This window comes from Hevea brasiliensis, chromosome 11, assembly GCF_030052815.1.
Source record: "Hevea brasiliensis isolate MT/VB/25A 57/8 chromosome 11, ASM3005281v1, whole genome shotgun sequence".
NCBI lineage: Eukaryota > Viridiplantae > Streptophyta > Magnoliopsida > Malpighiales > Euphorbiaceae > Hevea > Hevea brasiliensis.
Window position 1 is genome coordinate 53,194,735 of NC_079503.1, and position 13,570 is coordinate 53,208,304.

The window sequence follows — 13,570 nt, forward strand, 5'->3', positions numbered from 1 at the left end:
TGCAGTACTGCTAACTGAACCCTATTGGCATGCCAAACTATCCAAACCAATCTTGTTAGGTATACTAGGGCATTTGAAACTTTTAAATTCTTCAATTTGTGAATTTCAACTTTTTTGGTGTCACTATTTATCATTGGTCAACAAAAATGTTGACTTTTAGAATAAAAATGTGTACATTGACTTTGGCACTCCCAACATACCACATTTGGTGTTTAAAACTTGTTGGCATTAAGTGTTAATACCATTTCAAAGTGTAAACCCACACAAGCAGAATTTTCAGTTTTGATGAGTCAACTTCACTGTTCCATTGGACACTGTTACTGTTGGAATTTGAAGAAATGTAAAACATGAAAGTTGTTCCTTATTTTGTCTAGTTGAATTTCCTTTTTTGAATCACTCCATTTGGAGTTTTGTAGCTCCAGATATGGCCCAAAAACCCAAGCTGTCCGGATATGCATTCTGCAGAAAATTACCATGTCTACAGTGCATGAACAGTGAATGGAACCACTTGTTTGGATGGGTTCTGGCCATAATTTGGGGTAGGTTCCTTCATGAAAGTTGTTTGTCTATGTCTTAACTTGTTGGTGTAAAACTTTCAGGCCAATTGACCAAATCTACAGTGAGTTATGGCCAAATGAACAGTTACTGTTCATTTGGTCAATTATGCAGAGGCAGTTTCAGGGTTCCGGATTGGGGTCAAGTTTTGGTCCTCTTGCTTTGGTCTTTTGGGCATGGTTTCTTCAGCAAAAATGTGCCATTATAAGCCTAGTTTCATGTCCAATTGGCCAAATACCAATTGGACTAGCACAGCCCAAGTTATGGCAGTGCAAAGGGACTGAATTTTCAGTCCCTATGCTGCTATCATAGGGCAGCCTACAACCTCACTTTGCCATAGCATTTTTAAGTTCAATTTGTGGCCAACATACCTCAAATGGTCACTTATTGACCATTAGAGTGTTCTTTAATAGGTTGGTAAGCCAAGTCAATTTTTCATGCCTCAAAACCCTAGTGTCCAAGGCAATTTACCCATAAACCTCCATTAGCACCCTAGTTAAACATCTATGTAAATATATAACTTAAATACAATCTTCAACTCATGCTAAGTCCATTAAAAACATTCAAAACCCTTCCTCTATTAGGGCTGCCGAAATTCAAGTGTTCATACCCATAGGTTTTTGTTCATTTAAACTACAAATCTTACTAAGTTCAAGTCCAAAATCATGGAAATAAAGAGTTTAATGGGTATAAGTGCACTAACCTTGTTTGGGCAGAATTTCCAAAGCCCTAAACTTCAATTTCCTTCCTCTGGTTGGCTGCCAAGAGCTTTAGCAAGGTGCTAGGGCAAATTTTAGTGAAGAGTTTCTAGGGTTTTAGGGTGAATTGAAGAGGAAATTTAAGGTTTGAAGTGAACATCAATGGAGGGAAGGGTTGAGGAAATTTCGGCTGGTTTGGGATAAGGAAGAAGGCAGCTGCATTTTTGTTCCTTTTGGACTTCATTTATGTCTTTTATTTGTTTAGTCAAATGGTAGATTAATGGTGATTGGTTGAAAATTATAAATGACATCCCATGATGTCATAAATAGCCTTTTTCCTCAATTTCTTTTCTTTCCTCCTCTACTCAAGTTCAATTTAATTTCTAGCAATATTTCTTCATATTTTATGTCATATTAATTATTTACTCAACTGGAAAAGTCGGCCAAAAATCACCTCGGAAGGCGAAATGACCAAAATGCCCTCCGTTTGGCTTAACGGGTCAAAATTGTCTGTACCGATTGAAAAATTTTTCTAGGTATTTTCTTGGCATTCTAATGCCATAGGAACCTCAATGACCCTTCTCTGGAGTCCCAAAAATTATTTTATAATTTTTCCCCCAGGTCTAGGGCTCCTCGTTGCGAGAACCGCAACTTCCCTCCGGTTACCCATCGCTTGGGCACCGGCTCGTTTGACTTGGTTGTATTTTATTTCTAAAATTTTTACTAAATTTTTCTTATTAATATTTGAGTTAATTATGGTTCCTGACTTTAGTTTAAATATTTTTAGGACATTCTAAGCTGTCCGGACCGACACGGTCACCGAGCGATGGGATGTACGGAGTGGTTATCGGGAGGGTGTTACAACTCTTCCCCTCTAATTTAAATTTCGTCCTCGAAATTTACCTGATGCAAACAGTTGAGGGAACTATTGCCTCATCAACTCTTCACTTTCCCAAGTTGCCTCCTCGGTGTTGTGGTGCCTCCAAAGCACTTTCACCAATGGAATTTGCTTGTTTCTCAACTCTTTCACTTCCCGAGCCAAGATCCGTAGAGGTTCTTCTTCGTATGTCAAATCATTTGTATTTCAATTTCTTCTCTGGAGATGACATGTGAAGGATCTGAGCGGTATCTTCTGAGCATGGACACGTGGAACACATTGTGGATCTTGTCCAGCTCTGGTGGTAAAGCTAGCCTATAGGCCACTGGACCCACACGTTCAATGACTTCATATGGGCCAATGAACCTAGGGCTCAACTTACCTTTTCTTCCAAACCTCAACACCTTCTTCCATGGTGACACCTTGAGGAACACTTTGTCGCCAACCCCATATTCTATTTCTTATCTCTTCAGGTCGCCATAGGATTTACATGCATGCGAGGCAACCTTCAAGTTGGCTTTGATTGATTTCACCTTCTCCTCAGCCTGTTCCACCAGGTCTGGCCCTACCAGTTTGTCTTCACCCAATTCAGTCCAGCACACTGGAGTTCTACATTTTCTCCCATACAGCGCTTCATACGGGGCCATTTGGATGCTAGCTTGGTAGCTATTGTTGTATGCAAATTGTGCCAGTGGGAGGTATTTATCCAAACTTCCCTCAAACTCAATGACACAACTCCTCAGCATATCCTCAAGGACCTGACAAGTATTTCACGTTATTGTTATCATTTCAATTCAATATTTGTATCAATTTCATTGGTTTCAATTATTTACGGATTACTCTTTCAGTTGCCCATCGTGCGAGGATGGAAAGGCATCTGAAATGGAGTTGTGTACCCAAGGATTCATGCAACTTCTTCCAAAATCTCGATGGCAACCTTGGGTCTCGATCAGATATGATGGAAAGTGGAATTCCATGCAGTCTAACTATCTCACTGATATACAAATATGCTAACATCTCTAGTGAGTAGTCGGTCTAAGCGGCGAGAAAGTGTCTTGACTTTGTCAATCTATCAACTATCACCCATGCTGCATCATGTTTCTTCCGGGTGAGAGGTAGACCACTTACAAAATCCATGGTGACCCGATCCCATTTCCATTCAGGTATGCGTATCGGCTGTAGCAAACCCGATGGAACTTGATGTTCTGCCTTGACTTGCTGACATGTCAAACATTTAGTCACATAGTCAGCTATGTCTTTCTTCATACCAGGCCACCAATACTGAAGCTTCAGATCATGATACATCTTTGTACTTCCTGGGTGCATAGCATATACACTAGTGTGTGCCTCTTTTAGAATATTGGCTTTCAATTCCCTATCATCTGGTACACACAGTCTTTCTTTGTAGTATAGACACCCATCAGCTTTCACCCCATAGTCAGTTGCTTTTCCCTCTGAGATCTTGCTCATAATAGCCATTAACTTTTCATCTGCCTTTTGCCCATCTAGTATCTGCTGTAGCAGGTTTGGCCTCACTTGCAACTCAGCCAAAATAGCTCCATCTCGAATCAAGGTTAGACGGGCATTCAATGATCTCAAAGCTGTGATGGACTTTCTGCTCAAAGCATCAGCAACTACATTTGCCTTCCCAGGATGGTAGTCAATTACACAATCGTAGTCCTTCAGGAACTCAATCCATCGCCTCTGTCTAAGGTTGAGCTCCTTCTGGGTTGGCAAATATTTCAGGCTTTTGTGGTCTATGTAAATGTAGCACTTTTCACCATACAAGTAATGCCTCCATATCTTCAGTGCGAAGATAATTGCTGCAAGTTCTAGATCATGGGTAGGGTAGTTCTGTTCATGTGGTCTTAGCTGTCTGGAAGCATAAGCGACCACCTTCCCCTCTTGCATCAGTACACACCCTAACCCATTATGAGAGGCATCACTGTAGACCACGAAGTCCTTTCCTGACACTGGCTGTGTTAACACGGGTGCCTCTGTCAACATAGCCTTCAACTTCTCAAAACTGATCTGATACTTGTCATTCCAGTCAAATATGACATTCTTGTGTAACAACTTGGTCATTGAAGCAGCTATTAGGGAAAATCCCTTCACAAATCATCTGTAATACCCAGCTAGCCCTAAGAAGCTTCTGACCTCGGTTGTATTCCTGGGAGGCTTCCATTCCATCACCGCTTCTATTTTCTTGGGATCCACCCTAATCCCATCAGCTGACACTATGTGTCCAAGGAATGCAATCTCATTCAGCCAAAAGTCACACTTGGACAACTTAGCATACGACTTCTTTTCCATGAGGTTTGCGAACAATCCTCAAATGTTCATCATGTTCTTCCCTGGTCTTGGAGTACACCAGAATGTCATCAATAAAAACCACTACGAACCGATCTAGGTATGGATGGAAGATACGGTTCATGAGGTCCATGAACGCCGCTGGTGCATTTGTTAGGCCAAAGGGCATCACCAGAAACTCATAATGCCCATACCGGTCTGAATGCGATCTTGGGCACATCTACATCTTTCACCCTCGGTGATGATACCACGATCGAGATCAATCTTAGAAAATACTCCTGCTCCCTTCAACCGATCAAGCAGATCATCAATTCTAGGCAACGGATATTTGTTCTTCACGATCACTTTATTCAAGCTGCAGTAATCAATACAAAGCCTCAAAGTCCCATCCTTCTTTTTCACAAACAACCGAGCTCCCCATGGTGACACCTTTGGGCGTATAAACCCCTTATCATGCAACTCTTGCAACCGAGTTTTCAACTCCCTCAATTCGATGGGTGCCATCCTATAAGGAGCAATGGAAATGGGTCTTTGTGCATGCGGCGGTGTCTCAATAGCAAATACTACTTCCCTTTCTGGTGGCAAACCAGGCAACTCTTCAGGAAATACTTATGGGAAGTCACTCACTGTGGCTATGTCACTCAAGTATGGCTTAGCCTGCCTAGTATCCACCACATGTGCTAGGTAGGCTTCACGACCTTTTCTCATCATTCTTCTTGCAATGATGGTGAGATGACATTGGACAGAAATCATCCTTTCCCCTACAAGCGTGATCTCATTACCCTCAAGGGTTTTCAAAGAAATTCTCTTCAATTTGCAATCAACTATTGCACGATGACGTGACAACGGTCCATTCCCAAAATCACGTCAAACTCATGGAAGGGTAACTCAATCAAGTCTGCAAAGAATTCATACCCCTGAATCCTTAAAGGGCAACCCTTGTATACCTTATTCACCACTACACTGTGGCCCAATGGATTAGTGACCAGAATGTCTTGGTCACTCTCCCCTACTAGTATCCCCCTTTCTACGGGTAAGTTGATGCAAATGTAGGAATGTGTGGATCCTGGATCCACCAATGCATGCACAGGAGTATTGTAGAGGGAGAAGCATTACCACGATGACATCCGGCATCTTGCTCCTCTGAGCTCTCAAGGCATAATTTACGGCGGGTGGTGCATTATCGGCCTCTCTGCGGCTCGGATGCGAGCCTCGAGATGGTCCCACGGCCAGATTTACGACCTTCTACCCCTTGGTGGTGCGGAGGCGGTGCATGCGCTGTGTCGGAGCAGCTGTAGTAGTTCTGCGTGGGCAGTTCCTCAGTTGATGTTCTGTCGACCCACATCTCAAGCAAGCACCAGTCACTCTCCAACACTCCCCCTTATGCCATTTTTGACAGTGTGGACATGCAGAAGATGCCGGGGCTGGTCCCCTGAACCCCATCCCTGGAGAGCTGCCCACTGATGGTGTGGACTGACCTCTCCTAGGGGTGAACTGTGGCCTGGGCCCCTGAGACTGACCAGCCTGTGGCTGAGCTGAACTTTGTGCAGGAGGACCCTTGAACTTCTTCCCTGATGCAGGAGCTGAACTCGACTGACCCGGTCCCCTCTTCTGCTGTCTCTCTCTTCTAGTCCACTCACTAATTCTTACTTTTTCAACCTTTATTGCCGCTTCCATTAACTTGGTAAATTCTGTGATTCCCAAGGCAGTGAGCTGGATCTTGATGTTGTCATTTAGTCCCTCTTCAAATCTCTTGCATCTTTCAGCTTCATTAGGGACTATCTCCCTTCCATAACGGCTCAATCGGACAAATTCCTTCTCATATTCAGCCACTGACAACTGTCTCTACCTCAGGTTAATGAATTCCCTTCTTCTCTCTTCCAAGTATACAGTACCCACATATTTCTTCTTGAATTCGGAGAGAAAGAAGTCCCAAGTTACAGCTTCTGGCTGCACTTCACTGGACACAGTGTCCCACCACTCATATGCATCGTCTTGCAGCAAAGATATGGCAACTTCCAGGTTTTGCTCTGGAGTGCAGTGGAGTTGTTTTAGGACTCTGCCTGTTCTGTTCAACCAATTCTACCGCAATGAGTCATCTTCTCTCTTGCCATAGAAGTCCACAGCTCCAAACTTCCTTAGTCTTTCCAGGTGTGATTTCTGCTGTGGAGCTGCTGGTGGTGGTGGTGGTGCTGGCATTACCCAGGCCATTTGTCTAAAGAAGTCGGCCATTTGTTGGAACATGGCCTGTGGAGGCTGAGCAGGCTCTGCTTGAGCTGGCGGAGCAGATTCTCTCATGCCCCCAGTCTCAGCAACTGCAGGTGGAGCATGACTCTCCACTTCCTCCTCAACGGCTCTCTGAGATGAAGGATCCATATCCTATTCAAAATAAGAAAGATAAACAGATCTGCGTTAGTGTCACCTCGACTCTTACAAAATGCAATGCATGGTATGGACTCAATCTAGGCCCAGAAACGCCTAAACCGTGCTCTGATACCACTAAATGTGACACCCCTTACCAGGTATAAGATATGCAGAGTAAGTAATGCCACACGGTGTACTGGCACACTCTAATATACCTTACTTAATTTGTGTCATGCTTTTGAAGTTAATTTATGAAATATGATTTATTTTAATCATTTATCAAAAGTATTATTCATTTGAGGTTCCGAAGATTTTAAGGAAAATCCAGTGATCTGGCTAAAAATGGAGAAAACAGTTCTTTGGAACCTGTTAAAAACACTTCCAATATACAATTTCAATCATTCTCAACTCCAATATCATCAACAAAACTCAATATCAATATCTCAATAATTTGTCAATTTCAGGTCTCAACAACCTTTTCATTTCTCAAAACATCCCTTTCTCAGGGTTCTCATATATATAAACAACCATTATATACTCAAATTAATACCATACATGACCATAAATCTTTATTATTTACATGAACCTCAAAATACATTACATAAATCCCAAATAACTATGAGAAAATAAAAAGTTAATTACAAAATGACAAAATGACATCTAGTGTCCTACCAATGCACTGCAGGTGAAGAGGTGACACGGACACTGAGCAGAACTGCTAGATGGACTCACCCAGTCTGTGGTCTACTGGGCTCGCGATCGGGATCTCCAGTAACGCGCTAAGCAATAATGCTTAGTGGTGCAATAATATAATAAAAGAAAATAGCAAGAAAATAAATGTGTATAGAATGTGTATGCTTTCTTTGTTTGGTATTGATATATTCATTGTTTCATTAACGTTGTTCACTTTTATTCATTTGGTTGCCCCAAGTAACCTACACTAGATGACTGGACTGGATAACGGGTAAACTGGCACTGGGTACCTAGTACCTCGGGCCGTCACACCATCGGTCACATACGTATCTCCCGGTGTGCAACAGAACAGCTAACAAGCTGTAAATAATATCAGGCACAAGGCCAAGTCTCAATACAAAGTCAGAATGGCTAAAAGCCATGAAATCACATAATGGCATTTTTGCCATGTGCAGTACTGCTAACTGAACCCTATTGGCATGCCAAACTATCCAAACCAATCTTGTTAGGTATACTAGGGCATTTGAAACTTTTAAATTCTTCAATTTGTGAATTTCAACTTTTTTGGTGTCACTATTCATCATTGGTCAACAAAAATGTTGACTTTTAGAATAAAAATGTGTACATTGACTTTGGCACTCCCAACATACCACATTTGGTGTTTAAAACTTGTTGGCATTAAGTGTTAATACCATTTCAAAGTGTAAACCCACACAAGCAGAATTTTCAGTTTTGGTGAGTCAACTTCACTGTTCCATTGGACAGTGTTACTGTTGGAATTTGAAGAAATGTAAAACATGAAAGTTGTTCCTTATTTTGTCTAGTTGAATTTCCTTTTTTGAATCACTCCATTTGGAGTTTTGTAGCTCCAGATATGGCCCAAAAACCCAAGCTGTCCGGATATGCATTCTGCAGAAAATTACCATATCTACAGTGCATGAACAGTGAATGGAACCACTTGTTTGGATGGGTTATGGCCATAATTTGGGATAGGTTCCTTCATGAAAGTTGTTTGCCTATGTCTTAACTTGTTGGTGTAAAAATTTCAGGCCAATTGACCAAATCTACAGTGAGTTATGGCCAAATGAACAGTTACTGTTCATTTGGTCAATTCTGCAGAGGCAGTTTCAGGGTTCCGGATTGGGGTCAAGTTTTGGTCCTCTTGCTTTGGTCTTTTGGGCATGGTTTCTTCAGCAAAAATGTGCCATTATAAGCCTAGTTTCATGTCCAATTGGCCAAACACCAATTGGACTTGCACAGCCCAAGTTATGGCAGTGCAAAGGGACTGAATTTTTAGTCCCTATGCTGCTGTCATAGGGCAGCCTGCAACCTCACTTTGCCATAGCATTTTTAAGTTCAATTTGTGGCCAACATACCTCAAATGGTCACTTATTGACCATTAGAGTGTTCTTTAATAGGTTGGTAAGCCAAGTCAATTTTTCATGCCTCAAAACCCTAGTGTCCAAGGCAATTTACCCATAAACCTCCATTAGCACCCTAGTTAAACATCTATGTAAATATATAACATAAATACAATCTTCAACTCATGCTAAGTCCATTAAAAACATTCAAAACCCTTCCTCTATTAGGGCTGCCGAAATTCAAGTGTTCATACCCATAGGTTTTTGTTCATTTAAACTACAAATCTTACTAAGTTCAAGTCCAAAATCATGGAAATAAAGAGTTTAATGGGTATAAGTGCACTAACCTTGTTTGGGCAGAATTTCCAAAGCCCTAAACTTCAATTTCCTTCCTCTTGTTGGCTTCCAAGAGCTTTAGCAAGGTGCTAGGGCAAATTTTAGTGAAGAGTTTCTAGGGTTTTAGGGTGAATTGAAGAGGAAATTTAAGGTTTGAAGTGAACATCAATGGAGGGAAGGGTTGAGGAAATTTGGCTGGTTTGGGATAAGGAAGAAGGCAGCTGCATTTTTGTTCCTTTTGGTCTTCATTTATGTCTTTTATTTGTTTAGTCAAATGGTAGATTAATGGTGATTGGTTGAAAATTATAAATGACATCCCATGATGTCATAATAGCCTTTTTCCTCAATTTCTTTTCTTTCCTCCTCTACTCAAGTTCAATTTAATTTCTAGCAATATTTCTTCATATTTTATGTCATATTAATTATTTACTCAACTGGAAAAGTCGGCCAAAAATCACCTCGGAAGGCGAAATGACCAAAATGCCCTCCGTTTGGCTTAACGGGTCAAAATTGTCTGTACCGATTGAAAAATTTTTATAGGTATTTTCTTGGCATTCTAATGCCATAGGAACCTCAATGACCCTTCTCTGGAGTCCCAAAAATTATTTTATAATTTTTCCCCCAGGTCTAGGGCTCCTCGTTGCGAGAATCGCAACTTCCCTCCGGTTACCCATCGCTTGGGCACCGGCTCGTTTGACTTGGTTGTATTTTATTTCTAAAATTTTTACTAAATTTTTCTTATTAATATTTGAGTTAATTATGGTTCCTGACTTTAGTTTAAATATTTTTCCGGACATTCTAGCTGTCCGGACCGACACCGGTCACCGGAACAGTAGGATGTACGGAGTGGTTATCGGGAGGGTGTTACACTGAGTTCACCACTCAGCGATAGCTTTGTATGCTGTCGCAGGTAAGAAGAGCATAGAGCAGTGAGTAAGTTTCTTTGAAGACGCTTTCAGTTCAGCTCCAGGTATATTATAGGTATACCCATGTACATAGGTTTTGATGTATGCATGTAATAATATGTATGTAAATTATTTGAGCAGTTGTATAAAAACTCTTGTAAAATATTTTGGTATGTAATTAAATGTAAATTATTGTAAATGTAAATTTGAGATTTCATTTACTTGAATAGTTTTGTAATATAAATTTTGAGTCTTATAATCAATGAAATATTTATTCATGATGAGATTAGTTTGAAAATGAATTGATTGTGTATTGAGAATTGAATTGTGAATTGAAATAAAGTTTATTGGAGTTGTATTTGAGAAAACATATTGGGAGCATTTTCTTTTGCAGGATTGAAGAACTATTTTCTCAAAATACAGCCGGCACTTTGCTGAAATTTTGAAAAAAAAAAAATTTTATAACACCAAATTTTAATCGATGATTTAAATTTGACAAAAATTGTTTTTAAAATCCCTTATAGTATATCTAATGGGTTATCAGTAGGCGAAGTACGGTAATTCATTAGGTGTACTACGGGATCATGTTACATCTTACGGGGGAGTAGGGTGTGACATGTTTTGTGGTATCAGAGCAATGGTTTTAAAGTAAATTTCGAACTGTGAATTTGAAATCTTTTTGTTGGTAACTATAACTACTCAAATGTTTGATACATATAGTACATTTGCATCATAAATATGAACTAGTGGAGAGGAAGCTCCTTATGTTCGTTGTACAGGAATAGAAAATCTTGTGAAAAGATATGAAAGAGAAGAATGAGACAATAGAACAGTCCGTGATGGCAGAAGTACAAGTTGAGGCCCCAACTCCACAAAGTGTCGAAGGCCCGATCACTCGCTTTACCAGTACAAATTATCGCACAAATGGCCCAAAGAAATGGCCACTTTCTTTCAACAAATGGCTGATACTCACACTCAAACTCAAGTACAAACCCAACCCCCACAAGGGCAGTGTGAAATAGAGAAGAGGGAGAAATCTACGGGTCAGAGCTCGAGCAGTAATTTGAGGAAGAGAAAAGAATTTGAGGAACCCCGAGCTCAGGGATACAATAGAGGCAGATCATCAGGGCAGAGAACACCAACATCTAGTCGTCGAACAACCAGAAGTTCCTATTCTGCCCGTTTCTGCCATGTTTGTGGTAAGCTACATGGAGGTATTTATCGAAGGGCCTCTGGAGCCTGCTACAATTGTGGAAAACTTGGACACTTTGCTAAAAATTGTACTAGAGCACCTCGATCTGCTTTCTAGAGCTAACAGACCGTCAGTCAGAGTCGAGATAGAAATAGAGTTGGTACTCCTCACCGCTATAACATAGTGAATCAACCCGAATATAGTAGCACACCAATCAGAGCGTCCACTATGCGCCAAGGAGAAAGAGCAGAAACTTCAGATGTAGCTGCTGGTAAGTTCTTAATTTTTAAAAGAAACAATTAGTTATTAGTTGATCCCAGCACTACTTAGTTGTGTGTTAGTGTCAGAACTATATGTTTTGTTGCTATTCCTTTACAGGGGAATAAATTTTGATGCATTAGTGACTAGTCTTTTAGGATCAAAACTACAATAACAAGTATGATTGACATTAATTTTGGAAGAATTGTTAGCTAAAAGTATTTTCTAACATACTATAAATTATAAAGCTAATTGGCAAGCCTACTTAATGTAAGGCAAGAGGACCTAAAAGTAAGTTACAGCAATAGAATTGCTTTAGATGAGGGCAAAGATGTTACTGTTAGTAATTATTAATGGATATTGTAATCAGAATCAGTTTAGGATATTAGTGGATTCGAGAAAGATAAGATGTTAGAAAACCTAGTCCATGAGGTTATAACGTAGTGACTATGTAATAATGTTCTTGATGTCTGTATTGTAAGCTCCAGATTACAGTGCTGACACGGGATTATTGTGTAGAGCTACGTGCTTCCTCGTGGTACAATAAAATAAGAATAATTGTAAGTAATCTATAAATTGTTACAGTTACGCCCGGATAGAGTGCTATTACTGGAAATAAATGTGAAAATTTTAGTCAGAAATTTAAAACTTCAGAACTAGCCTGTTGAAAGACTACACTTGTAAGGTAGCTGGAGTCAGTAACTCAGTTACCATAATGTGAACTACCTGTACCACAGTAATTGCTATAAGTTTAGAGATATCAGTACAACTTATAATCCTCAAATGGATGGACAGTCGAAATAAGTGATTCAGGTAAATTCTGAAACTCATTGAGTTCCTATAAATAATGAAATGAAATGATAATAATAACTTGTAATATGTGATAAGCCCTTGAGAATATACTGAGAACTTGTGTTATTAAATCCGAGGGGAGATGGGACAGATACATCCCACTAACAGAATTTGTATACATTAGTAAGTGTCAAGCTAGCATATAAGTGGCACCCTATGAAACATTGTAAGGGAACAGATAACTATGGATTTTGTGATGAGATTTTCGAGGACACAGAATAGTCATGATGCAGTATAGGTTATAGTTGATAGACTAACCAAGTCTGCTCACTTTTTGCCAGTTCGGATGGACTATAGCCTGGAAAGATGGGCCAGATTGTACATATATGAAATTGTAAAATTACATGGAGTGCCGGTATCGATTGTATATGACAGAGATTCTAGGTTCACTTCTAGATTCTGGGGTAGTCTTCAGAGAGCCCTAAGAACTATATTGAACTTCAGCACAGCATTCCACCCATAGACAGATGGCCAACCTGAAAGGGTTATTCAGATATTGGAGGATATGCTACAGGCTTGTGTGATTGAGTTTGAAGGTAGTTGGGATACACACTTGCCTTTGATTGAGTTTGCTTATAACAACAGCTACCAATCAAGCATTGGGATGCCTCCATATGAAGCTTTGTATGGCAGAAAGTGCAGAACTCCCCTATGTTGGGATGAAGTTGGTGAAAGAAAGATGATTGGGCCAGAAATTATTCAGCACACATAGGAAAAGATCAAATTGATCAGAGATAGACTCAAGGCTGCGTCAGACCGTCAGAAGTTTTATGTTGATCTGAAGAGAAGAGATATTAAATATGCAGTGGGTGATAAAGTATTCCTCAAAGTTTTTCCTTGGAAGAGGATTATGAGATTTGGTAGAAAGGGGAAACTGAGTCCTCGTTTCTTCGGACCATATGAGGTTCTGGAAAGAGTGGGTCCTTTGGCATATCGGTTGGCATTACCTCCGGAGTTAGCAAGGATACACAGTGTCTTCCATGTGTCCATGTTAAGGAGGTACAAATTAGACCCATCTCATGTACTATCAGTTGAATAGATTGAGGTAAAATCCAGACCTCTCATATGAGGAAGAACCCATAGAAATTCTGGCTTATGAGGTGAAACAGCTGAGGAATAAATAGATACACCTGGTTAAAGTGCTGTGGAACCATCATTCAGGCCAGGAA